General features: G+C 45.4%; 1 protein-coding gene across 6 annotated transcripts in view; it reads right to left on the bottom strand.

The window, feature by feature from the left end:
* The window catches only part of CARD14 (caspase recruitment domain family member 14), a 75,698-nt gene extending 48,225 nt beyond the window's left edge, over positions 1 to 27,473 (bottom strand). For 4 of the 6 annotated variants that reach the window (XM_073005463.1, XM_073005464.1, XM_073005465.1 and 1 more), the window contains exons 1-3: positions 27,328 to 27,473; positions 4,177 to 4,303; positions 1,481 to 3,879 (exon numbers count right to left, since the gene is read on the bottom strand). The gene's annotated coding sequence lies outside the window, so the exon portion shown is untranslated. The remainder of the gene's footprint in view (positions 1 to 1,480; positions 3,880 to 4,176; positions 4,304 to 27,327) is intronic. The other 2 variants (XM_073005466.1, XM_073005468.1) reach the window with 2 other exon arrangements.
* Between the last annotated feature and the right edge of the window lie 42 nt (positions 27,474 to 27,515).

Below are 27,515 nucleotides of genomic sequence, written 5' to 3'. Positions count from 1 at the left end.
TTTGGAGTCTGGTATTTAAAATTCTCACTGCGGTTTGCGTTTGCTTCCTGATCAGGGAATCAGTCCCTACTGATTTCCATTTGTTGATCCTAATCTCTTCCATGAACAGCTTTTGATTTCCTGCCTTCTTCTGTCTTTGGGACACAGGGCTTTTGGGCCCTTGTGTGCAGGTGGTCAGCTGAGAAGCTGAGACCCTAGAGAATACGGCTGAACAGAAATGTGAGTTAGACTCCATTTGTGGCTAGTGAAACTTCACTTTCTTTGAGCTGTCTTTGGGAGGATTCTGGGTCTTATACAAAAAGACTTATCAGCTGTTTGGCCCAGCTAAAATATACTAACAAGAGATTTGAAAGGATTTTGGTTGGGGGAGGGAGAGACAGCGTCTCGCTCTGTCAACCAGGCTGGAGTGTAGTGGCGCAATCTCAGCTCACTGCAACCTCTGCCTCCTGGGTTGAAGCAATTCTCGTGCCTCAGCCTCCAGAGCAGCTGGGATTAAAGGCATGCACCACCATGCTTGGCTAATTTTTATATTTTTGGTAGAGACGTGGTTTCACCATGTTGGCCAGGCTGGTCTCGAACTCCTGACCTCAAGTGATTCACCCACCTCGGCCTCCCAAAGTGCTGGGATTACAGGCGTGAGCCACTGTGCCCGGCCAATTCCTTCCCTCTTTTTTTTTTTTTTTTTTTTGAGACAGAGTCTCGCTCTGTCGGCCAGGCTGGCATGCAGTGGCCCAATCCCGGCTCACTGCAACCTCCACCTCCCAGGCTCAAGAAATTCTCCTGCCTCAGGCTCCAGAGTAGCTGGAATTATAGGCACCTGCCACCATGCCCGGCTAATTTTTGTATTTTTAGTAGAGACGGGTTTCACCATGTTGGCCAGGCTGGTCTCAAACTCTTGACCTCAGGTGATCCACCCACCTTGGCCTCCCAAAGTGCTGGGATTACAGGTGTGAGCATTCCTTCTCTTTTTAGACCACACAGGGTAACTTCCTGACATTGCCATGGCATTTGTGAACCGTCATGGCGCTGGTGGGAGTGTCATTTTGCATGTTAACACATTATAATCAGCATATAATGAGCAGTGAGGACAGCCAGAGGTCACTTCCATCACCCTCCTGGTTTTGGTGGGTTTTGGCTGGCTTCTTTATCGCATCCTGTTCTATCAGTAAGGTCTTTGTGACCTATATTTGGTACCAACCTCCTATCTCATCCTGTGACTAAGAATGCCTAACCTCCTGGGAACGCAGCCAGTGGGCCTCAGCCTTATTTTACCCAGACTCTGTTCAAGATGGAGTCACTCTGGTTCGAACGCCTCTGACACCTCTGTTCACTTCATTTTAAAAAAATTGTTCTCCCATATACTTTTACTCCGCCCCACTCCTGCCTCCGATGCCATATTCAGTACCACGTAAAGAGATTCAGAGATTTCTAATGACCCAAAGCCCTGAAGGAACTCAGGAAAAAAAAAGATGCCGCTCACCGTTTGTTGGAGGCCTTCTGCTTTCCTTGTGGAGTTTCGAGCGTCACATGCAGAGTCTTCTGGGGCCTAAAGCTCTGCCCTCTTTTGCGTGGTATTACCTGATCTCTTTGGCTTTTCGGGGATACCAAAAATTACCCAGTATTGTGAGAAAACTTGACCATGGTTGGCGTAATGGCTAGGCAAGAGATACAGTTTTAGAGGTGGCTGATGGCAGTTGCTTACAGAAAATGGTTATTACTACAGGGGGTGACCAAAAGCATGGTCTGGGGCACCAGTGAGGTGGGAAATCAGCCAGATTTGTTTTCTGAGCACCGGTAATGGCCCTGCTGGTCAAAGCAGGGTGCAAGTTGGGTACAGCGGCTCACGCCTATAACCCCAGAATTTTGGGAAGCTGCAGCAGGAGGATCACTTGAGCCCAGGAGTTTGAGACCACCCTGGGCAACATACAAAAAACGAACAAATTAGCCTAGCATGGTGGCATGTGCCTGTGGGCCCAGGTACTTGGGAGACGAAGGCAGGAGGATCGCTTGAGCCCAGGGGGTCAAGGCTGCAGTAAGCCATTATTGTACCACTGTACTCCAGCCTGGGCAATGGAGCAAGACCCTATTTCAAAAAAAAAAAAAAAAAAAAGAAACAGCTGAGACCAGCAGATGGAAACAAAAGTGACCTCCAGTTGCCCTCACCACTCATCAGCATAAAGACCTTCCTTACAGCACTATGACAGCTTATAAATGTCATGACAATACCCTATATGGTTCCAGAACTCCCCCACTTCTTTCCTAGAAAATTCAGAATAGTCCACCCCTTGATTAGCATATAAATAAGACCAGGTATAAATGTGGCTAGCCAGTGCTCCCTTGTTGCAGCTGTGGCTACTCCTGCTGCTGCTGCTCCTCCTCCTCCTGCTGCTGTTTACTGCTACTCTGGCCTCTCCCTGTGGGTTAGCCCTGCTCTTAAATTATTTTCTGAGCAAAGCCAAGAACTCTGTCAGGTTAAGCCCCAGTTTTGAGGGTGCCTGCATTACCTAGAGGCTATGAAAGCACAGCCCACCGAGCGAGAGGCTGACCACAGATTGGAAAGATTGGTTTTGTTTCCGAGTACCCCCATTTTTCTAAAAGATGTTTAATTATTTTTTCCTCTCTTTTTTTCTCCTTTTCCCAGTTCCTGACTTCCTACTTAGTCCTTTAGACATGCAAATCTAGCCTTTCTCCCCTCCTTCACCAGACAGTCCCTCGAGATCCCTTGGCAAGTGCGTCTAACTCCTTGAGAGTTAACAGCTGATTTACAGACCAAAGCATGCCTGCTACGGAACTCCCTCATCAGGAGGTGGCCTGGAGAGATAATGGCCTGACCACAAAAGTGCCAGCAGTCACTAGCTCGACCACCTGATAGATAAGGCACTGGAGCTAGCATGAACCCACTTCTGCCCCTGCTCACTTCCTCCCCTGTCTTTTAGAAGTGCCTACTTTCTGTTCCAAAAGCAAAATGGGACAGCTAAAGGCAAGACAGATGCCTGTGCCACTTCCCCAAGCTAGCTTTGGAATAAATAACCTTATTTGTGCCAGACCTCACTTTAAATAATTGGACTCTGCAAGTGGCCAGCAACTAACCTACTTTACTGTTCAGTTAGAGCTCTGGGTTGCCCACCAGCCTCCAGGGAATGTCCTTACAATGAAATGCACCGTGGGGCATCACACCTTCCCGTCCCATGACAAAATGAAAAGCATTGTGCGGGTATCGCACAGTCCAGTCCCGTGCTGAGATGAAATGCACTGTGGGAGCATCGCACCATGCAGTCCTATACTGAGATGAAATGCCCTGTGGGGGTATTGAACCATCCAGTCCCGGGCTGAGATGAAATGCACTGTGGAGGCATTGTACTGTCCAGTCCCAAGACAAAATGAAATGCACCATTGGAGCATCGTGTCATCCAGTCCTGTGCTGAGATGAAATGCACCGTGGGAGCATCGCACCGTGTAGTCCCGTGCTGAGATGAAATGCCCTGTGGGGGTATTGAACCATCCAGTCCCGGGCTGAGATGAAATGCACTGTGGAGTCATTGTACTGTCCAGTCCCATGACGAAATGAAATGCACTGTGGGAGCATTGCGCCGTCCAGTCCCGTGCTGAGGTGAAATGCACTGTGGGAGCACCGCATCGTTCAGTCCCGCGAGGAGATGAAACGCACCGTGGGATGATCACACCGTCCAGTCCCGTGCTCAGATGAAACACACCGTGGGAGCATCGCCCCATCCACTCCCGTGCTGAGATGAAATGCACCGTGGGAGCATTGCACTGGCCAGTCCCACGCGGCTCTCTACTTTCTGGGACCCAGGATTTGGCGTAAAAATGGGATCTTTGATTTTGGAGGATCTGTGCTCTGCCTTCCAGCTGTGCCTGCTTCATGCATATTTCAAGATTAGGCCTTAAAAACTCCATGCTTGCTTTCCCCTTTTCATTAAAGGGCCCTACTCTTCAGGGTAATCTAATTTATCTAGTCATCTAATTAAGAAACAGGCTAACTTTAAAAACCAAAATGCAACATTCTACCATTTAGCTGGTTATTTTGAAACTCTTTGTAAAAGAAGTTTACATCTATAAAGGTAATCTCCATTTATAAGGGCATCTCCTCTCTAAATCAGGAGGAACTTTTAGGATGGGGAAGATACGGCTTACAGTTCACATAACAAACCTTACCTTTGCTTAGGCTGGGCATGGTGGCTCACGCCTATAATCCCAGCACTTTGGGAGGCTGAGGTGGGCAGATCAGCAGAGATCAGGAGCTTGAGACCAGCCTGGCCAACATGGCAAAACTCTGTCTCTGCTAAAAAAGAAAATAAAAAATAAAACTAAATAAATAGATAAATAAATTAGCCGGGCGTGGTGGCATTTGCCTGTAATCCCAGCTACTCAGGAGGCTGAGGCAAGAGAATCACTTGAACCCAGGAGACAGAGGTTGCAGTGAGCCGAGATTGTGCCACTGCACTCCAGCCTGGGCGACAGAGTGAGACTTTGTTTAGATCTAAGTTCTGTGCCTTTGAGATACAAATTTTCTACCTTGTTTCAGCTAAAGTCATGTTTTTGGAGATGAAAATTTAGAGTTCCCTAACAATTGTTTTGGGCATGAAACAGTTAATCAAGAGATTAATAGTTTGAAGTGAGGGAGAGAAACTAGTTGAAAAATGGCAAATGAACAATCTTATAAGTGTATAAGATCTGCTTCTGTTTGTGTGTTTGTATGTCTATGTGTTTATACATGTCATGTGTATGTCATGTTTCACTACCAAAATACATGAAGCTCTAATTAGTTGGCTTAAGGAAAAGGTAAGCACTTAAATCAAATATTTTATCAGAAAAATAGAAATGTTAACTTAAATGAGTTTTAGTTCAGGTGACTCTAGTAATCTTTGGTAAGTATAGTTTCTAAAGTATTGGTAAAACAGGATAGTAAATGTCTTCAGAATTTAACGTAGACATTTTTGTCTAAGTCTAATGGTCTATCGGTCAGATTACATCACCTAAATGTTTTAAGGTCATAAAACTGTTGCTTTTTTTTTTATTTTATTTTTTGAAACAGAGTCTTTTTCTGTCACCCAGGTGAGAGCTCAGTGGTGAGATCTTGGCTCACTGCAATCTTCGTTTCCTGGGCTCAAGCAATCCTCCCACCGCAGCCATGGGGAGGCAGAGCTGCAGGCACTGTCCTTTGTCCTGGGCTCTGCATCTGGCACATTATTAAAATTGCTGATCTTCCAGGTTTTTCTCTAAAAATAAGCGTTACTTATTTTAACTTCCAAGAGTTCACATCATAATTAATATATGTAATTAAAACTCCAGCCTGGGCTACAGAGTGAGACTCTGTCTCAAAAATAAATAAATAAATAAAACTACTAGATACAAGAAAAACTTTTCTATATGCAAAATATATGAGGAAAGTAAAATGTCTTTTTAGTAAAGGAGGTTATAAGAAGCCATACCATTATAGTTTTCGTTAAAGGGATACTAATTTTGCCTAGTTAAGTTTTACATTGAGGGAATTTAAAAATGATAATAAAACTAAATGTATATAGAAATTTGAAAAAGAAAATGGAAAATTGTCAAAGGTTATAAAAGGTTTATAAAAATCTTGTGGTCAAACTGGTTAAGAATGGATGGATTTGTTTATAAAATTTTATTACAATTAGCTTTATTATTAATAAAACACTAACGGAAATGTAAAATTTGGTTTCCTTTTTGGAACAAAATTTTTGTGTAATAAGAGATAGTCCAAGATGTTTGTTTACCTTTTCAGTAAACTTCCAAAAACAAAACAAAATAGGTGAGGGAGAGAGATTCAGTGACCTCATGCTGTATTTATTAGTTTTTTGGTTTTGGGGTTTTTTTTGAGATGGAGTCTCGCTCTATCACCCAGGCTGGAGTACAGTGGCACGATCTTGGCTCACTGCAACCTCCACCTCCCAGGTTCAAGTGATTCTCCTGCCTCAGCCTCCTGAGTAGCTGGGATTACAGACATGCACCACTATGTTTGGCCAATTTTTGTAATTTCAGTAGAGATGGGGTTTTGCCATGTTGCCCAGGCTGGTCTTGAACTCCTGACCTCAGGTGATCCACTGGCCTCAGCCTCCCAAAGTGCTGGGATTACAGGCATGAGCCGCCATGCCCAGCCTGAATTTACTAGGCTTTATGATTGTTTAGGAAACTGACTCTCTATTAAAGAGTAAATAATTTTTGCTTTTTTAAGTATCTGAATTATCATTTTGGCTCAGTGACCTTTTTACAGTGACCTGTGATCCTATTTTGTGATATGAAGTGTTTTTAAACCTTTGATATTTGACAAACTATTTTCTTTTGAGCTATTTATAGCTTTTAACAATTGAGTGAAGTATATTCTTGTGAGCAAAATTTGAATCATATTTCTTTATCTGATGTCTCCAAGTTTGAAAACTATTTGTGAGTATTCCTAATTTACGGCAATATAGTTGTCTGCATAAGGTCTGTAAGAATCTGTTGTCTTTTATAACAGGAAACAGTTGGAGACACTGATTATTTTACCAAAGCTTTGACTAGAATGGCATATTTTAGATATGACTGGACTGTTTTGAGGAATTGAGGTTAACTTATAGAGTTGAAAAAAAGACAGTTGAAAACCCTGGTCTGGTACCTTGACTCAATGGTTCCCCTGCAAGGCTCCTGACCTGTTAAGTAAAGAATGTCACTTTCTGATTAGGCCCAGGAATCTCAAATATTTTGAGACCTCTAGAAGAAGTCATCCAATTCATACAGGTATCTGTAGGCACAGATAAATCTTTGCCTTGGTTCAGGAGGCTTTTACAAAGTCTGACCTTGGCCAGTCATGGTGGCTCAAGCCTGTAATCCCAGTATTTTGGGAGATCAAGGAAAGAGGATTGCTTGAGGTCAGGAGTTCAAAACCAGACTGCCAACATAGTGAGACTCCATCTCTCAAAACAACAACAACAATGACAACAAAAAAGCCCAGCGTAGCGATATGTTTCTTTCATCAAAGCTACTTGGGAGACTGAGGTTGGAGGATCACTTGAGCATAGGAGTTCAAGGTCATTGTGCGCTATGATGACATCACTGCACTCCAGCCTGGGCAACAGAGTGAGACCCTGCATCGAAAATAAATAAATAAGGCCAGGTGCGGGCAAAATAAATAAATAAGGCTCAGACCAATCTGAGCAACATGGCAAAACCCTGTCTGTACCAAAAATACAAAAAATACCCAGGTGTGGTGGCGGGTGCCTGTAGTCCAGCTACTCGGGAGGTGGAGGTGGGAGGATCGCTTGAGCCTGGGAGGCGGAGGTTGCAGTGAGCTAAGATCGTGCCACTGCACTCCAGCCTGGATGACAGAGTAAAACTCTGTCTAAAAGAGAGAAAGACAGAGAGATTAAATAAATAGTCTAACCTTATAAAAAGTTCCAGCAAAAGCAACTTAAAAGAGCCTATATGGCGAATCACTATTTTTACTATACTTTATGCAAATAATCGTGCCAAGTGTAACGAGACTGAAACTTATTTTGCCAATATATTGGTCTTACTATGATTTCTCCTTGATAACAATGGGAAACTGGAGAGAGAAAAATTATGTTTCAAAAGAAAACTATAGGCTTGGTGGGGACAGAAGTTCAATACCAGCCTGGGTGACATAGCAAGACCTCTTCCCTACAATAATTTTTTTTACCCCGGTACACTTTGTATTAGTTTCTAGCCTTGTCCATTGTTTTTTCAGTTTTTATTATTTTCTACAATTTGTGCTGAATCCTCCATTCTTATCTGGCTACAAATCTCCACACTAACATTTTCAAAATCTTCTTCCATCTTTCTGATGTGGACTGAATGAAATTGCTACTACATTTTCCCTGACGCCTTGCAAGCTAAAGCTCATACTATTGGGGGGAACCAGCCCCCAGTATTTCAACGTAGGTTCTTTTTTATTTTCCCTCAGTGTTAGCTGGTCTGAGAAATAAAGAGAAAGAGTACAAAAGACAGAAATTTTACAGCTGGGCCTCCGGGGGTGACATCACCTATCGGTAGATTCCGTGATGCCCCTTGAGCCGCAAAACCAGCAAGTTTTTATTAGGGATTTCAAATGGGGAGGGGGGTACAAACAAGGAGTAAGTCACAAAGATCACATGCTTCGAAGGGCAATAAAAGATCACAAGGGCAGAAGGGCAGAACAAGATCACAAGGCCAGGGTGAAATTAGAATTACCGATGAGGTTCTGTGTCGCACTGGGCACGCATCGTCTTGACAAACATCTTAACAGGAAATGGGGTTTGAGAGCAGACAACTGGTCTGACTACAGTTCGCCAGGCGGGAATTTCCTCGTCCTAGCAAGTCTGAGGGCACTGCAGGAGACCAGGGCGTATTTCATCCCTTATCTTCAACCGCATAAGATAGACACTCCAAGAGCAGCCATTTATAGACCTCCCCCGGGGAATATATTCCTTTCCCAGGGTTATTCCTTGCTGGGAAAATAATTCAGCAATATTTCTCTTATTTGTTTTCTGCAAGAAGAGAAATATGACTCTGTTCTGCCCGGCCCCGCAGGCAGTCAGACCTTATGGTTATTTTCCTTGTTCCCTGAAAATGGCTGTTATCCTGTTCTTTTTTAGGATGCCCAGATTTCATATTGTTCAAACACACGTTTTACAAACAATATGTGCAGTTAACGCAATCATCACAGGGTCCTGAGGCGACATACATCCTCAGTTTATGAAGATGACAGGATTAAGAGATTAAAGACAGGTATAGGAAATTATAAGAGTATTGACTGGGGAACTGATAAATGTCCATGAAATCTTCACAATTTATGTTCGGAGATTGCAGTACAGACACGCGTAAGAAATTATAGAAGTATTCATTTGGGGAACTAATAAACATCCATGAAATCTTCACAATTTATGTTCTTCTGCCATGGCTTAAGCTGGTCCCTCCATTTGGGGTCCCTGACTTCCCGCATATCTTGTAATACAGAAAAGAAAAACTTGGCAGATTTCCACTGCCTTCTTCCACTTTAACAAACAATGCTTTGAATCTAACATCTGGACATCTCAATTGACTGTGTTTCAGACTCTAAGGAAACTGGTTTATAGATTGTCCCCAACAAAATCTTTGTCTTTCTTCTCTTTGCAAGCTGTGTTACTCCGTTTTTCATTGCAATAAAGGAATTCCTGAGAATGGGTAATTTATAAAGAAAAGAGGTTTATTCGGCTCACAGTACTATAGGCTGTACAGGAAAGGTACCAGCATCTGCTTGACTTTTGGTGAGACCTCAGGAAGCTTTTACTCATGGCAGAAAGTGAAGAGGGAGCAGGCATTTTACATGGAGAGAGGGAGTAAGAGAGGGGGTGAGGTGCCACAGGCTCTTTCAAATGAAAGAGAACTCACTCAGGACGACAAGGACAGCACCAAGACACCTATGAGGGATCTGCCCCCATGATCCAAACACCTCCCACTAGGCCCACCTCCAACACTGGAGGTCATATTTCAACATGAGATTTGGAAGGGACACATGTCCAAACCATGTCACAAGCTCATCTGCAATGCCATCTCCTAAAATGAGGTGTAACTGTTTAATGGAATGGCCTATTCCCATTTAAAAAAAAAAAAACAAAACCCTGTTTTCCAAATGGAACCCCAAAGGAACTAAAAGTGGATAGATTCCTCTCAATGTCTGTTTTTGTCTTCCAGTTATACCTGTTTATTGGGCCCTAGTAACTGTATGCTTTCCTAGCCCTGTTTTTTGAAGGACTCCACCCTGAGGCCAATAATCCAATTAGGAGATTGGCAAAGGAAAAATCTTACAACTACTAGATCTTCTTCTGTCTGCCTGTGTAATCATATATGTGTTATGTGTGTGATGCTAATATAAAAAAGGGATCTAATTAAATAAATGCTTAGATCAAACATTTGTGAAGGAAAAATAAAAATTGTGATGCCTTTTAGTTCATGTGACTTTAATCATTGAGAAATAAAGGCAGTTTTAAAGACCATTGGTAAAATACAAATGTCTTCAAAATGTAAATATGTGGGCTGAATCATGTAGGTTAGATACTAGGTTTGCTAAAGGTTTCAACTATCAACTGCTTCTTTGGCTTTTAAGAACTGTTTGACTTGTCTGCTTTACAATGTGGTAAGGCATGGGGACATACGGAATTAACCACATCCATAACTATGTTGGAAGGACTCAGACTTTATCTGTGCCTAGTACATAATTAAAACAACTTACCAGGTTTTATACTAAAGTTAAAAATTGCTCACGCCTGTAATCCCAGCACTTTGGGAGGCTGAGGCAGGTAGATCACAAGGTCAGGAGATCAAGACCATCCTGGCTAACACGGTGAAACCCCATCTCTACTAGAAATACAAAAAATTAGCCGGGTGTGGTGGCGGGCACCTGTACTCCCAGCTACTCAGGAAGCTGAGGCAGGAGAATGGCGTGAACCCGGGGAGGGGGAGCTTGCAGTGAGCCGAGATTGCGCCACTGTACTCCAGCCTGGGTGACAGAGTGAGACTCCATCTCAAAAAAAAATTGCTAAGAGTTGCCATTATAACATGTAATTGAGACTACTAAAAATAGATTTACATGCAAAGTGTGTAAGGAAAGTAAAATATGCTTTTAATAAAAGATTGTAAGAAGGCATGGCAATGTAAATTTTTGCCTTGAGTTAAAGGATCATTGGTGGAAGGTTTGTACAAACTAATCTTGCAAAAGAAATTCTGTGTGTGAACATACTGACTAACTTCAAAAAGGTATTATATGGTTTTTCCATAAATTGAACATTGAAATAAAAGCACAACAAGGTTTTCTTAAGGCATGAATGCATTTTTTAACAAAAATTTGTAAAAGGTTCTAAAAGGTTTACAAGAATCTCACTTCATGGTCAAACTGGTTAAGACTGGATACAATTGGCCTGGCATGGGGGCTCACACCTGTAATTCCAGTACGTTGGGAAGCCGAGGCGGGTGGATCACCTGAGGTCTGGAGTTCAAGACCTGCCTGGCCAACATGGTGAAACCCCATCTCTACTAAAAATACAAAACTTAGCTGGGCATGGTGGTGGGCGCCTGTAATCTCAGCTACTTGGGAGGTTGAAGCTGGAGAATCACTTGAACCTGGGAGGCAGAGGTTGTGGTGAGCCAAGATCACACCATTGCACTCCAGTCTGGGAAACAAGAGTGAAATTCCATCTCCAAAAAAAAAAAAAAAATACTGGATATAATTAATCTATAAGGTTTCATTTAAAAAAATTTGGGTTGACATTAATAGTAGAATAATGCAAGGGTGAAATTTGGCTTTCTCCTCTAGAGCAGGATTTTTATGTAATATTAAAGACAGATAGGAAAGCTAAATCTTCCTCTGAATGAGTAAAGGTTTTTGCTTTGTTTTAAATTTTTTGAGTCATCATTTTGGCTAAAATAAATGACTTGTGGTAATCTGGAATTCTATCTCATAGCATTAAGTGCTTTGAACCTCTAACATATTTAACAGTCTTCCCCAAATCAAACTTCAGTTTCAGAATTGTCTTTCCTGACCCCCTAGCTTTTGGATGCTACAGAGGGCCCCTGGAGCATCCAAAAGAGAGGTAGACAGGATTATTTGACATGTTTAGTTACATGGGATTCAAAAGTGATGTCTAATCTTCTTTAGGTTATATTTTAGTGATAATATTATGTTCTAAAATTCTAGGGAATGTCTAACATTCTAATGTCTGAGTATATGCTATCAATCTTAATTAAGGTTACATTAAGTTATTGTAAACCACAGAAATTACCAAATTTCTTTGTCAATCATGTTCTGGACTGTAACCACCCTGGACATTTTGTCATTTGCAGACAATTGTTGTCTTGCTTTGATCCTTTTCTTTTTTTGAGATGGAGTTTAATCTTGTTATCCAGGCTGGAGTGCAATGGCACAATCCTGGCTCACTGCAACCTCCACCTCCTGGGTTCAAGTGATTCTCCTGCCTCAGCCTCCTGAGTACCTGGGATTACAGGTGCCTGTCACCACACCTGGCTAATTTTTGTATTTTTATTAGAGATGGGATTTTGTAATATTGGCCAGGTTGGTTTCGAACTCCTGACCTCAGGTTATCCACCCGCCTTGGCCTCTCAAAGTGCTGGGATTACAGGTGTGAGTCACTGCACCTGGCTGCTTTGATCCTTTTCAAAAGATGGTTTATAATGAGTTATAGGACTTTGACAAGTGCTCTCAAATGCAGGTTTCTAATAACTTTGAAGATTGTGACATTGGAATAAAGAAAACATGTACAAGACTCATGAAGAGCTGAAATGTTCATGAATATCAAGCAGAGCAAGAGTTAACAGAATGGACTGAACTAACATAAAACTTATCTTTTTAACCTTTTTGCTTAAAATGTTTCTGATCCTTGTTTGGTTTTTCAGAGTCAAGTAAACTTATTTTGAGCTATTTACAGCCTTTAATAATTGAGTAAGGTATACTGTTGTGAACAAAATTTGGAGCATGTTCATTTCTCTCTGCCTGGACTCTCCAGAATTTGGAAACTACTTGTGAGTATTCTTAACCTATGGCAATATAGTTATTTGCATCGGTGCAATAAGAATCCATTTTCTTTTGCAACAGGACACAATAGGAGAAACGGGTTGTTATACCAAGGCTTTGACTGGAAGGGTGTGCTTCCCATTAAGGTATCAAGCTTGACTTGCAGAGCCCATAAAATCCCCTTGGGAAAACTGGCCTAATCCCCTGTCTACAGAGTCCCTGCACGGGGTTCCTAACCTGTAGTGAGGAAAGAATGTCACATTCTAACAGGCCCAGGTGCCCCATGTTCTTGGGACCTCAAGAAGAGAGGGAGTTACCCAACTCAGGGATCTGAAGGTACAGACCCATGGCTGGGCTCAGCTTTACAAGACCTTATCTGAGATTCCTAGTGGAATAGAGTTCCATCAAAGACAACTGAAAAGTCTATGTGAAGAATAATTATTCTTGCTGCACTTTATGCAAATAATCAGGCCAAGTATAGGACTAAAGCTTATTTTGCAAACAACTGAGTCCTATCATGATTTCTTTTTGACAAAAAATGAGGACTGGAGTTGGAAAACTTATGTTCCAGAACTTATCATACGTTTATCATTAAATTCTAATCTCATTAGTTGTTTTTGTTTCTGCCTACATTTTAAACTAACCCTGTTTATTCCTGTGAACCAATCAACAATCTCCAGCTGTAGCAAAAGTAACAAAATGAATGGGTGATGTAAAAATCTGGATCAATATTCTAGTTTTGGGCAATTATCCTACAAATCCTACCAGGTGATAGGAATAAATAGGATGCCCCAAAACTGGAGGATTCTTTGTTTAGGAAAATAAGCCCAAGGGAGCTAACCAAAGCCACATGCACCCAAAGCTTAGCAGGCATAACTGTAGCCACCAGTTATCAGGGCTTGTCAGTAGCCTTGGGATTTCTGAGCTGTCCTTTTCCCCTTCTTGTTTTATTTTCACAGCCCAAATTGTTTCTTCTCACTTAGAGGCCATTAAACTTCAAATGGTGATCCAAATGGAACCATGCATGGATGCGCCATTCTTTTTTTCTTTTATTTTCTTTTTTTTGTTTTTTTTTTGAGACGGCGTCTCACTCTGTTGCCCAGGCTGGAGTGCAGTGGCACAATCTTGGCGCACTGCAAGCTTCGCCTCCTGGATTCACACCATTCTCCTGCCTCAGCCTCCTGAGTAGCTGAGACTACAGGCACCCACCACCACGACTGGCTAGTTGTATTTTTAGTAGAGACAGCGTTTCACCGTGTTAGCCAGGATGGTCTCGATCTGCTGATCTTGTGATCTGCCCGCCTCGGCCTCCCAAAGTGCTGGGATGACAGGCATGAGCCACCACGCTGGGCCAGATGCGCCATTCTTCTGGAGATCCTTAAACTTACCTCAGGAGGAGCCTAACTGCTGCTTCCCCAAAACAGCACCCCGTCAGCAGGAAGCAGTTAAGAGTGGTCAGCGTCCACTTTCCCCAACAGCAGTTGGGGTCTCCACTCTTAAAGGGGGGAATGAAAGGAGTTAGCTAGCTTGCTTCAGGCAGACAGTAAGGGAAGGGTCCCCGGAGAATCTCTGACCTGCCCCACAAGTGCTTATACCAGATATTTTGTGCAGATGAGGGAACTTGCACAGGGTGCTTGCCTGAACATGACCGCAGCAGACTAATGGCCTGAATGCACACTGAGGGGAAGGGATGGAGCCAACAGGAATTTACACCTTATACAAATAAGGAACCCAGCTCCATTAGCTTTTATATAAAAGCCCTTGTGTTCAACTGTGAAGGGGGCAACCAGCAACCTGCTTTCAGCTCCCCTCTTTTTGCTGAGAGCTTTCCTTTTTGCTTAATAAATTCTACTCCACTCATTCTTTGATGTCCATGTGCCTATTTCTTCCTGGTTGTGAGACAAGAACCTGGACCTAGCTGAGCTACGGAGTAAAAAATCCTGCATCGGCCGGGCGCGGTGGCTCAAGCCTGTAATCCCAGCACTTTGGGAGGCCGAGACGGGCGGATCACGAGGTCAGGAGATCAATACCATCCTGGCTAACACGGTGAAACCCCGTCTCTACTAAAAAATACAAAAAACTAGCCGGGCGAGGTGGCGGCGCCTGTAGTCCCAGCTACTCGGGAGGCTGAGGCAGGAGAATGGCGTAAACCCGGGAGGCGGAGCTTGCAGTGAGCTGAGATCCGGCCACTGCACTCCAGCCTGGGCGACAGAGCCAGACTCCGTCTCAAAAAAAATAAAAAAATAAAAAAAAAATAAAAAATCCTGCATCGAAATGGTGTCCTGACATGCGGAAATGAAGATGTCTCAGTGTCTCTCTGAGCACTCCTCCCAATCTCTCTCGCATAAATGTTGAAGTTTCTTTACTGTCTAAGACCCAGTTCTACCAAGGAGAACAATAGCTTCTTCTCTCCTCCCTGTTATTAACTATTGCAGAAAAGAAGACTAAGATGAATGCACACATGAACAGACTCTTTTGCAAGAATAAACACTGTCTCCAGGGATCATTTGAATTCCATAGAGAGATACTGGCTGGGTGCAGTGGTTCATGCCTGTAACCCCAGAATTTTGGGAGACTGAAGTGAGAGGATTCTTCAAGCCCAGAAGTTTGAGACCAGCCTGGGCAATATATTGAGACCCCATCTCTCCAGAAAAAAAATAAATAAATAAACAAAATTAGCCACTTGTGGTGGCATGCACTTGTAGTCCTAGCTATTTGGGAGGGTGAGTTGGGAGGATCACCTGAGCCTGCTGAGGCTACAGTGAGCCAAGGTCATGCCACTGCACTCCAACTTGAGTGACAGAGTGAGTCCTTGTCTCAAAGAGAGAGAGAGAGAGAGAAAGAGAGAGACAGAGAGAGAGAGAAACAACAAAGAGAACTATTTACAAGTAGATTTCTGTTCCCTGACCCGGTCATTCTCCCTAGTAATCATTTATTGCCCCTCAATAAAATCTCAACGGAATTCCTCTTCTCATCCCTTCCATAACCAGTTTTACCAGGATCCAAGCCCTGCTTCTTTCTGTAACTTTAAGATGGCACACAAGCTTCTCTTAACTCATTGAGGGGTTGGATCTTCATTCTGAAGCCTCCTGTGTATACACATTATATAAGTTTGCATGCCTTCTCTCCTCTTAATCAATCTGACTCATGTCAGTGATTTTCAGCAAACCTCTAGAGGGCCGCCAGGGGCTACGGCCCCAATAGCCTCTGAGACTCTTTATGATCTGGCCCCAAGCACCTCTTCTCCCACCGCACACTCCTTGCCCACCTTCACTATGCTACAAGCTCCCTGTCTTCTGTCCCTCAATTGTGCCAGTATCCTGCCTATCTCAAGGTCTTTGCACTCACTGTGTATCTACCCAATGGGCTCCTCTTGCCCACTGCAGAAACAGATCCAATTCATTAAGACAGGGGAATTGTAACAGAGAAAGTGTTTTATACACATAGAGCTGGCTAATGGGAGGCTGGAGTTTTATTATTATTCAAATTAGCCTTCCCCCAAAACTTGGACGCTAAGGTTTTCAAAGACAGTCTTGTGGGGAGGGGTTGGCTAGGGAATGAGTGTTGCTGACTGGTGGGGGCAGAATCCTGAAGGGTGGAACATGGTTCTTGTGTGCGTGTGTTCAGTCAGCTCCTTGGTGGGGCCACAGGAAGGTCAGTGGGTCTGGGTGGGGCCATCTGTCATGAGAAATGCAAAAAACCAGAAAAGCCTTCTCAAAAGACCAATATTAGGGTCTACAAGAGTCTAATTATCTGAAGGAGTAATTGGGGAAGTTGCAAATCTTGTGACCATGGGAATAATGGCTGGTAATTGTTTATGTCTATATCTTAGCAGAATTTATGCTCCTTTCATCGTCCTAACTTGGTGGTCTTTTATGAGCTTTACAAAGGCTTGGTTTTAGCTTACTAAACTAAAGGCTATTATCCTTTAAACTGAATGTCTCTTAAAGTTAACTTGGCCCAAGTTGAGGAATGACTTAAGGGCAGTTTGGAGGTTAAAGGAAAGATGGGGGCTGGTTAGATGCTATCTTTTCCACTGGCATAATTTTCTCAATGTTAATCTTTTGCAAAGGTGGTTTCGATCCCTCTCTTTGGGTTTCATCACACCTTATTCTTATGGTGTGGACTATGGGAATGGAAAAAGGCTGATGACTGTTCTAGTGTTTTCAACCATCCCCTTTTCTTGGAACACTCCACCCCTGTGTGTCACTGTGGCCACTTCCTCTCAACTTAGGTGGCACCTACCTCCAGCCACTCATGTAAATCGGCAACCTATTAACTCTCTTCCACTTTGTGTTATTTTATTTACATCCCAGCAATTATCAAACCTACAATTATCTTATTCATTTGTGTTTTTGGTCTTGTCCTCTTCTGCAACAGAAACTCTGTGAAGGCAGGTGCATTCTCTAAATCTATCCAGCAGTAAGAATGATGCCTGTTGCAAACTAAAAATAAAACCCCAAGACCCCCAACCAACTGAATGGACCCCCTCTTGGCCAAACGGACTCCAGAGAAACCTGTAAAACAATTCCCGGCCATGATGGGAAGGGAGGTCAGACATGCCTCGTTATGCCTCTTCCCTTTGGAGTTCAGGCACAACTGACCAGCATTGAGGTTTGTTAAAGCAAACCAAATATGGCCTGAGAAGGACTCCATGCTTCTAATATATTTGAGTCCTCGTGGACGAACTGCAACCTAACTTGGCAGACAAGACTGAAAACCTAACTTAGGAGTATGTGCCTGCAACAATAGCTGAGTCTTGGCCAATCCCAGCAGCCGTACTTCAGCCACTCACACACTGCTGAGTGTTCAAACAAGGCAAACACCAACCAGTAACCAATCCAGCTGTTTCTGTACCTCACTTCTGTTATTAAGAACAAATAGTTCCTCTTCAAAGGGTTTTGGTCCCTGGTTCTTTGTTCTATTGTAAAAGGTAATTGTACACATTCATCTATCAGCTCTCCCTCTCTCTGCTGTGCCCAAACATCCCAGGATGTACCATACCTGTCCTTCCTGTCAAATGCCCACCGTCGCCTCCTTTGACTATGTCAACAGTAGCCAATGGGAATTAGCCTAGATTGTGCAGTCCGACCCCAGCCTGCAGGGAGAGGACACAGGAACAGGGCCTGCATTAGAGATAAAAACCTCCTGCTCACCTTTGTTTTCCACACTTTCCTTTGCCTCTGCCTTGTATGCAGGAAACACCCTTCTATAGACGTAAATTGCCTTGCTGAGAAAACTTTTGCCTGAGTACTTGTTTCACTTTGCGACACCAAAAATTTGTTTCTAACACTTCCAATTTCTGTACTCGCTTTACTTTTTCTATGTATAAATTTGTTCTGACCATGGGGCACCACCTGCAGTCTCTCTGAATATGCTGATTCTGGGGGCTGCCCAATTCACAAAGCATTCATTACTCAGTTACACTCCTTTAAATTTAATTCAGCTGATATCGGGGGAACCCACCCCCAATAATTCAACATTAATTCATGTAGGTTCTTTTCTATTTCCCTAAGCATCGGCTGGTCTGAGAAATAAAGGCAAAGAGTACAAAAGAGAGAAATTTTAAAGCTGGGTATCTGGGGGAGACATCACATGTCAGCAGGTTCCATGATGCCCCCCAAGCTGCAAAACCAGCAAGTTTGCAACAGTGATTTTCAAAAGGGGAGGGAGTGTACGAATAGGGTGTGGGTCACAGAGATCACATGCTCCACAAGGTAATAAAATATCACAAGCCAAATGGAGGCAGGGTGAGATAACAGGACAGGAGCAAAATTAAAAATGCTAATGAAGTTTCATGTCCCACTGGGCACGCATTGTCATTGATAACATCTTATCAGGAGACAGGGTTTGAGAGCAGACAACTGGTCTGACCAAAATTTATCAGGCGGGAATTTCCTGATCCTAACAGGCCTGGCAGCGCTACGGGAGACTGGGGCTTATTTCATCCCTTATCTGCAACCGCAAAAGACAAACATTGCCAGAGCGGCCATTTTAGAGACCTACCCCTAGGAACGCATTCTCTTTCTCAGGGCTGTTCCCTGCTGAGAAAAAGAATTCAGCGATATTTCTCCTATTTGCTTTTGAAAGAAGAGAAATATGGCTCTGTTCCGCAAAGCTCTCAGGCAGCCAGACCTAATGGTTATCTCCCTTGCTCCCTGAACATCCCTGTTACCCTGTTCTTTTTTCAAGGTGCCCAGATTTCATATTGTTTAAACACACACGCTTTAGAACAATTTGTGCAGTTAACGCAATCACCACAGGGTCCTGAGGCAACATATATCCTCAGTTTATGAAGATGACGGGATTAAGAGATTAAAGACAGGCATAGGAAATCACAAGAGTATTGATTGGGGAAGTGATAAATGTCCATGAAATCTTCGTAATTTATGTTCAGAGACTGTAGTAAAGACAGGCATAAGAAATTATAAAAGTATTAATTTGGGGAACTAATAAATGTTCATGAAATCTTTACAATGTATGTTCTTCTGCCATGGCTTCAGTCGGTCCCTCCGTTTGGGGTCCCTGACTTCCCACAACAGGCTGAAGTTTTTCTTTTAGATTAAAATAGAGATAAGATTGATCAAACAGACTCTTTGTGGCAATAAGATACCAAATTATAAACAAGACCTATGGCCATGGCAGGCAAAGGCTGATTCACACCCTACTAAGCATAAACCCTTGTCAAACCTTTTTTTTTTTAATTAACCTGGTACAATGTGGCTTCCTTTCCAACCTGGTTCTGGATGAGCACACATGACAGAATGGAAATCAAAATATTTTACCATGAAATATATTTCTTTGACATATTTTGTAATGGCCCTGCAAAGTTGTCTTTTGGCTGGGTGCAGTGGCTCACGACTGTAATCCCAGCACTTTGGGAGGCCAAGGCAGGTGGATCACAAGGTCAGGAGATCGAGAACATCCTGGCTAACGTGGTGAAACCCCGTCTCTACTAAAAAATACAAAAAATTAGCTGGGTATGGTGGTGGGTGCCTGTAGTCCCATCTACTTGGGAGGCTGAGGCAGGAGAATGGCATGAACCCAGGAGGCAGAGCTTGCAGTGAGCTGAGATCACGTCACTGCACTCCAGCCTGGGCAACAAAGCGAGACTCCGTCTCAAAAAAAAAAAAAAAAAAAAGCTGTCTTTTGTGGGGGAAATTAATTTGCATCTGTAGAGAATGTCCATTAATACATCCAGGCCTTCCCTTTCTAGGCCTTGCCTGGATCTAGGAGAGATCTGCTGACAGCCTGACACCTTTAGAGACATTTACCATCCATTTTCTCGGAGGGCTGCTAGAAACCTATGAGGCTTTCATTTATATAACAAGGGCCTTCACCCCCACAACTGCCTTAACTCAAGCATTCCTTTCTACTTACTTCAGGTCTTTAGACAATAGCTTGACTCTTTTTGACTCCCCCAAAATGTAATATAAATAATAGCTTAACTCTCTCAAATGGCAACTAAAAAATCCCTAAACCCACCTATGACTTGTAAGCCCCTGCTCTGAGATATCCAGCCTTTCAGGCTGAACCAAACGTATACCTTCCATGTACTGACTTATGTCTTTGCCTGTAACTCCTGTTTACCTAAAATGTATAAAGGTAAACTGCTACTGGCCAGACACAGTGGCTCATGCCTGTAATCCCAGCACTTTGGGAGGCTGAGGCGGGTGGATCACCTGAGGTCAGGAGTTTGAGACCAGCCTGAGCAACACAGTGAAACCTCATCTCTACTAAACACAAAAAATTAGCCAGGTGTAGTGCACACCTGTAATCCCAGCTACTTGGGAGGCTGAGGCAGGAGAATCACTTGAACCTGGGAAGCAGAGGTTGCAGTGAGCTGAGATTGTGCCACTGCACTCCAGCCTGGGTAACAAGAGTGAAACTCCATCTCAAAAAAAAAAAAAAAAAAAGGAAACTGTTTCATGCGTCCATGTGAAGAGATCACCAAACAGGCTTTGTGTGAGCTGTTTATTTCACCTGGGTGCAGGCAGGCTGAGTCCAAAAAGAGAGTCAGCAAAGGGTGGTGGGATTACCATTAGTTCTTACAGGTTTTGGGATAGGCGGTGGAGTTAGGAGCAATGTTTTTGGGGGCAGGGGGTGGATCTCACAAAGTACATTTGGAACGGTGGGGAGAATTACAAACAAAGAACCTTCTTCTTTTTTTTTTTTTCTTTTTTTTTTTGGAGACGGAGTCTCGCTCTGTCGCCCAGGCTGGAGTGCAGTGGCCGGATCTCAGCTCACTGCAAGCTCCGCCTCCCGGGTATACGCCATTCTCCTGCCTCGGCCTCCCGAGTAGCTGGGACCACAGGCGTCCGCCACCTCGCCCGGCTAGTTTTTTGTATTTTTTTAGTAGAGACGGGGTTTCACCGTGTTAGCCAGGATGGTCTCGAACTCCTGACCTCGTGATCCGCCCGTCTTGGCCTCCCAAAGTGCTGGGATTACAGGCTTCAGCCACCGCGCCCGGCACAAAGAACCTTCTTAAGGGTGGGGGAGATTACAAAGTACATTGATCAGTTAAGGTGGGGCAGAAAGAAATCACAAAGGTGGAATGTCATCAGTTAAGGCTATTTTCACTTCTTTTGTGGATCTTCAGTTGCTTCAGGCCATCTGGATGTCTACGTGTAGGTCACTGGGGATATGATGGCTTAGCTTGGGCTCAGAGGCTGACAGAAACTGTTACCTGCGTACCTTGTGACCACTTGCTCAAGGCTTTTTGGGTTTGTGTTTTTCCAGGCCACAGTCACTTCTATTGGTTCAGAATAACCCTCCTGAAAGCATTTTTACAGAGTTTGGTTTTTCTGTTAACACTGCACAAGTGCTAGACTCTGCCCAGCCAGTGCAGGTCCCAAAGTCAAGACAGCAGTGAGGTGAGTCCAGGCAGCACTCAGCAAGGTGCCTTGCCCCAGCCAGTTGGGTTTAGGCAGGGCTGTGCCTAGAAAGGAACAGTGTTCACCTTTAATACCTAGGGATGGGTGGAGACTTCTGGCAGGAAGTCACTCCTAGTGGATGGCCCCTTGGATCAGATCGGGGTCACTTCTATCCAGGACATCAACTCCTGCAGTGATGAGTTACAGGAACCCAGCCCAGCCCAGCAACACTGCTCCCAAGCCTCCTGGGCAAGATGAGCCGCCTCGCCCTTTTCTACCTGATTCCCGGAGCCAATGAAGGTAGAGGAAAAGGGACAGGTTGGGTCTGGAGCGGGGCAGACCACTGGGCTGTTCCCATTGTCACAGGGCAAACCCCCGAAGTGGGACTCAGTCTGTGAGACCACGTGGGTTCCTGGCTTCCTGCGGGAAGGAATTCAAAAGTGAGCCAATGGAATGAAGTGGAAGCAGATTTATGAAGGAAGTAAAGGAGTAAAAGTTGACTACTCCATAGGCAGAGCAGCCCTGAGGGGTGCTGGTTGGCTTTTATGGTAATTTCTTAATCATATGCTAAAAAGGGGTGGACTGTTCATGAGTTTTCCGGGAAAGGGGTGGGCAATTCCCGGAACTGAGGATTTCTCCCTGTGTCAGACCACATAGGGTAACTTTCAGAGGTGGCCATGGCATGTGGAGACTGTCATGACTGGTGGGAGTGTCTTTCGGCAGCTAATGCATTATAATTAGCATATAAGCAGCAGTGAGGACAGGCGGAGGGTGTTTTCATCACCATCCCGCTTTTGGTGGGGTTAGGAGGTTTCTTTAGCACTTCCTGTTTTATCAGCAGTTCTTTGTGACCTGCATCTTGTGAAACACGCCCTGCCAAATTCTTATCTCATCATCTCCCCCACAGCAACCTCCTGAGCTCACAGCCTCCTGGCCAGCTGGGGCTGCATTGTGTCCCTCCTTCCCTCTTGCCCCAGAGGTCCACACATTGAGTAAGCCAACAACTATTTATTGAACACCTACTGAGCATTAGGGAAACAGTAGGGGTGAAACAGACATGACCCTAGCAGCCACATTTAATGGGGTGGGTAGTCTCCCTCTCCAGGGTGGAAACCACGTGGGAAGAGAGATGCTGGTGACAGCGAGGATGCTGAGACCAGGCCTACGGGTCTGTCTACCTCGTGACTGGGAGCCTCTTTTCCTAGACACCATGGGGGCCAGGGACAAAGGGCAGGCACTATAGCCACTGTTTAGGGAACTCAGAGCCTGGCCTACTTGTGCGTTTCCTTGTAGGGCACTTGAACTTATCACACTGGGCCTTAATGTCTCCATCAGTAAAAGAGACAAGATATCTGTCTGCATTCTCTACTTACGGAGATAATGAAGGTTTCCCATAGAAATGGAAACACTTATCCAGAAGTTTAAGCAGGGAACTTGTGGACTGAAAGCTAAGCTGGGCTGTCAGCTCTCATTTTTTAAGTAGATGTTATGCATAGCACAACAGAGGCACACAGAGTCGACGCTTTAACCAATCGGGTGCATGACTCACAAGACACGTTCTCAAGACACGGCTGACGCGATCCTAACTGCCTACCCGTGATAAACAGAACGAGGGGCCTGGGGTCCTGTTGATGCTAGGGCATCTGCTGAGCACCATGTAGGCCATGGAAAAGTACACACCATATTTCACAGCAAAAACCTCTTCTGCTGAGAGGAGATCTTGTTGCTCTCCTACATGACAAAAATATGAGTCTCCTCCCATCTATTCACCACCTTCCCACTCTGCGTTTTCTAAAGCCTTTTTGGCAACAGGGACGGGTTTTGTGGAAGACAAATGTATCAGTCCATTTTCATAGTGCTATGAAGAACTGCCTGAGACTGGGTAATTTATAAAGGAAAGAGGTTTGACAGTTCAGCATGGCTGGGGAGGCCTCAGGAAACGTACAATCATGGCAGGAGGTGAAGGGGAAGCAAGGCACCTTCTTCACAAGGTGGCAGGAAGGGAGAAGTGCCGAGCAGAGGGGGAAGAGCCCCTTATAAAACCGTAAGATCTCGAGAGAACTATCAAGACAACGCCATGGGGAACCCATCCCCGTGATTCAATTACTCCACCTGGTTTCTCCCTCCACACGTGGGGGTTAAAGGGATTATGGGATTACAGTTCAAGATGAGATCTGGGTGGGGACATAATGTCTAACCATGTCAATAACTTTTCCACAGGTGGTGGAAAAAAATTCTTCCGGAGATGGATGGGGTAGTGGTTTCGGGATGAAACTGTTACACCTCACATCGTCAGGCATTGGATTCCCATGAGGAGTGCACAACCTACATCCCTCGAATGCACAGTTCACAATAGGGTTCACAGTCCTCTGATAATCCAATGCTGCCACTGACAGGAGGCAAGAGCTCAGCTTAGCTCCCTTGCTCGCCTCCTGCTGCACGGCCTGGTTCCTTACAGGCCACAGACAGGTGCTGATACTGGTCCGTGGCCTGGGGTTTGGAGATTCCTACTTTAAAAAGTGGATTTACCCTCATAATTCCAGGGCCCCTCAGTGTCCAAGGAAAGAGGCTTCTTGGTCACAAAGGTGGACAGACCCATTAAGCACTGGGTCAGCAGCCCCATCTTCGGCACCTCATGTCCTGCAACGTTTGTGTGTTGAGGAGGGTCCATCTCAGCCGATTCATCGCAAAGCAGGAGACCCCACGTCTGTCTTATGCCCCATGGTTTCCCTAGAAAGCATCGTTCACCCAGAGACTGCACCAAACCTCGCCAGCTCTCATCATTTTCATAGACTCTGGGCTAAAAAGCTATTGCCCCAGAAAAGTTAGAGACCTTTCAGATGTGTATTCAGACATCTGCCATAAACATTTCCAGGAAAACGGCGTAAAATGTGAGATCATCTAGTCACAAAAAGGTGAAGGAAAACAAACCTAAGCAGTTTGTGGATTAGATTTTAAAACTTTGAACAAGGTGAGGCCTGGGAGCTCACACCTGTGATTCCAGCACTTTGAGAGGCGGAGGTAGGAGCATCGCTTGAGCTTCTGGGCTGGGGCCGGGGTGTAGGGTCCTCAGTAAGGCTTCTGAATAAAACTAATACTGTATTTCTTTAGTCAACAAGGTATTTTACATTCTTCTCCTACACTAAGTCATTGAAGTCTGTATTTTACAACAAAGCCCTAGAGCACGGCCTGGCAAACAGTGTGAGGCACTGAACCATCCTTTGTAGAGTGAGGAAGGTATCAGAACTTACAATAGTTAATATTTTGGTTACGTGACACCAGCAACCTTACAAGGAGTGTTTCTCGGGTCAATTATCTGTCATGGATAAATTCTGGGGCCAGAATGAGATTCGCTCTTGGAGAAGGCTGCATTTACTTGTTCACCCTTGAAATACTGTAATCCACCAATTTCTTGGCAAAAGGATGCTCTGGTTTTTTGTTTTTGAGATGGAGTCTCCATCACCCAGGCTGGAGTGCAGTGGCACAATCTCGGCTCACTGCAACCTCCACCTCTGGAGTTCAGGAGATTCTCCTGCCTCGGCCTCCAGAGTAGCTGGGACTACAAGCATCCGCCACCACGGCCAGCCAAGTTTTGTAATTTTTTTAGTAGAGATGGGGTTCACCATATTGGCCAAGCTGGTCTCCAACTCCTAAACTCGTGATCCGCCTGCCTCCGTCTCCCAAAGTGCTGGGATTACAGGTGTGAGCCACTGGGCCTGGCCAGGATGCTCTGTTTTTTTTTTTTTTTTTTTTTTTTTTTTTTTTGAGACGGAGTCTCGCTGTGTCACCCAGGCTGGAGTGCAGTGGTGCGATCTCGGCTCACTGCAAGCTCCGCCTCCCGGGTTCACGCCATTCTCCTGCCTCAGCCTCCCGAGTAGCTGGGACTACAGACGCCCGCCACCACGCCCGGCTAGTTTTTTGTATTTTTAGTAGAGACGGGGTTTCACTGTGTTAGCCAGGATGGTCTCGATCTCCTGACCTCGTGATCCACCCGCCTCGGCCTCCCAAAGTGCTGGGATTACAGGCTTGAGCCACCGCGCCCGGCCGATGCTCTGGTTTTAACTAAAATTAACCTTTATAAAAGGAGAGCTTTCAAGCACTCCTGGAAAGAAGCCGTGGATTAAAGATGTGCCCAGCCATGCAAGCCAGATTTGTGATCATAAGCACAGGGCCAGACTCATGCCTGTAATCCCAGCACTTTAGGAGGCCGAGGTGGGCAGCTCATGAGGTCAGGAGTTCAAGACCAGCCTGACCAACATGGGGAAACTCCATCTCTACCAAAAATACAAAAATTAGCTGGGTGTAGTGGCGCGTGCCTGTAGTCCCAGCTACTCAGGAGACTGAGGCAGGAGAATGGCATGAACCTGGGGGGCGGAGCTTGCAGTGAGCCTAGCTCACAACACTGCACTCCAGCCTGGGTGACAGAGCAAGACTCCGTCCAAAAAAAAGAAAAAAATGCCAGAGCTAGTGCTCGTGGAAATTTTTACTTTTCCCACAGTTAAAAACATGATTCTCAACAGTGTGAACTGCCCTTCAAAGATGATGGAGCTGCTTCAAAGTACATTAGAGGAGCTGGGTATGTAGAAGCACTTCAAGTGTCAGATAAGAAAGTGGTTAGGACTGTGCGTAGTAGCGGCACCTGCGCTCCCAGGTACTCTGGAGGCTGAGGCGGGAGGATCACCTGGGCTTGGGAGGTGGAGGCTGCAGTGAACGGAGATCGTGCCATAGCACTCCAGCCTGGGCGACAGAGCCAGACTCTGTCTCAAAACAAATGAACAAACTAAAAGCAGGTTAAGATGCCCAACTGGTTACCGTTCTGCTGGGCAATTAAATGATCCCGTCTGGGTTATCTTTGCTGCAGGACACGCATTATTAGCACCGTCTAGACAGGAGGCTTTCTTTAAGAGTAAATTGCGGCCGGGCGCGGTGGCTCACGCCTGTAATCCCAGCACTTTGGGAGGCCGAGGCGGGCGGATCACAAGGTCAGGAGATCGAGACCATGGTGAAACCCCGTCTCTACTAAAAAATAGAAAAAAATTAGCCGGGCGCAGTGGCGGGCGCCTGTAGTCCCAGCTACTCGGGAGGCTGAGGCAGGAGAATGGCGTGAGCCCGGAAGGCGGAGCTTGCAGTGAGCCGAGATTGCGCCACTGCACTCCAGCCTGGGCGACAGAGCGAGACTCCGTCTCAAAAAAAAAAAAAAAAAAAAAAAAAAAGAGTAAATTGCAGGCTCTGCGTGTATTTTACTTTGTAACAGCTGCTGGCCGGGCACAGTGGCTCATGTCTGTAATCCCAGCACCTTGGGAGGCCAAGGCGGGCGGATCACCTGAAGCTCAGGAGTTCAAGACCACCCTGGACAACCCTAACCCCCACCCCTCCCCCAACACCGTCTCTACAAAAAATTTTTAAAATTAGCCGGATGTGGTGGCGCGCGCCTGAGGTCCCAGCTACTCCAGAGGCGGAGGCTACAGTGAGCCCTGATCCCACCGCTGCACTCCAGCCTGGGCGACAAAGAGAGACCCTGTCTCCAACTGAGCAGGCAAACAGCGAAGACACACACAGAAGCGTCCCCAAAGAAGGACACCGGCGTTAGAGGCCCTGGCCCTCCCCAGCGCAGACCCGCCAGAGCCCAGCGCCGCGCCGGGGCCCACCACCGGGGGCCGTGAGTGTTTCCACCCGAATCTCCCCGGCGAGCTGGGAGCCCCCACTACGGGTCCACGACGCAGTCCACCCACTGCGGGCCCGAGAGAGGACCCGTGTTCGTCCTTTTCATTCGAGGCGGGGCTGTGTGGCGACGCCGCCCGGACTGGAGGCCCCTCGCGGCCCCCAGCCTGTTGCCAGGGGAGTCAGGGCCGCACGCCGCTCAAAGAGCCTCAGCGTCCCAACCTCCCAAGTCCCGCGCAACCAACTCTGGAAATCCACCCGCTTCCGTACCTTTTATAAGAAACCGGGTGCCCCGCCCTCAACGAGATCCCGCGGGAACTGCATATGGCGCGAGAGCAGGAACACCCTACTTTTCCCTGCGGCAAACGCCCAGTTCCCTTTCAAGTGACGAAGAGTGCCCCGCCCCAGAGGCGGGGCCGCCTCGCGCGCACGTACGCACGCACATACGCACGTACGCA

Source organism: Chlorocebus sabaeus, chromosome 16 (assembly GCF_047675955.1).
Source record: "Chlorocebus sabaeus isolate Y175 chromosome 16, mChlSab1.0.hap1, whole genome shotgun sequence".
Lineage (NCBI taxonomy): Eukaryota > Metazoa > Chordata > Mammalia > Primates > Cercopithecidae > Chlorocebus > Chlorocebus sabaeus.
This window is presented reverse-complemented; position numbering and strand designations above follow the sequence as displayed.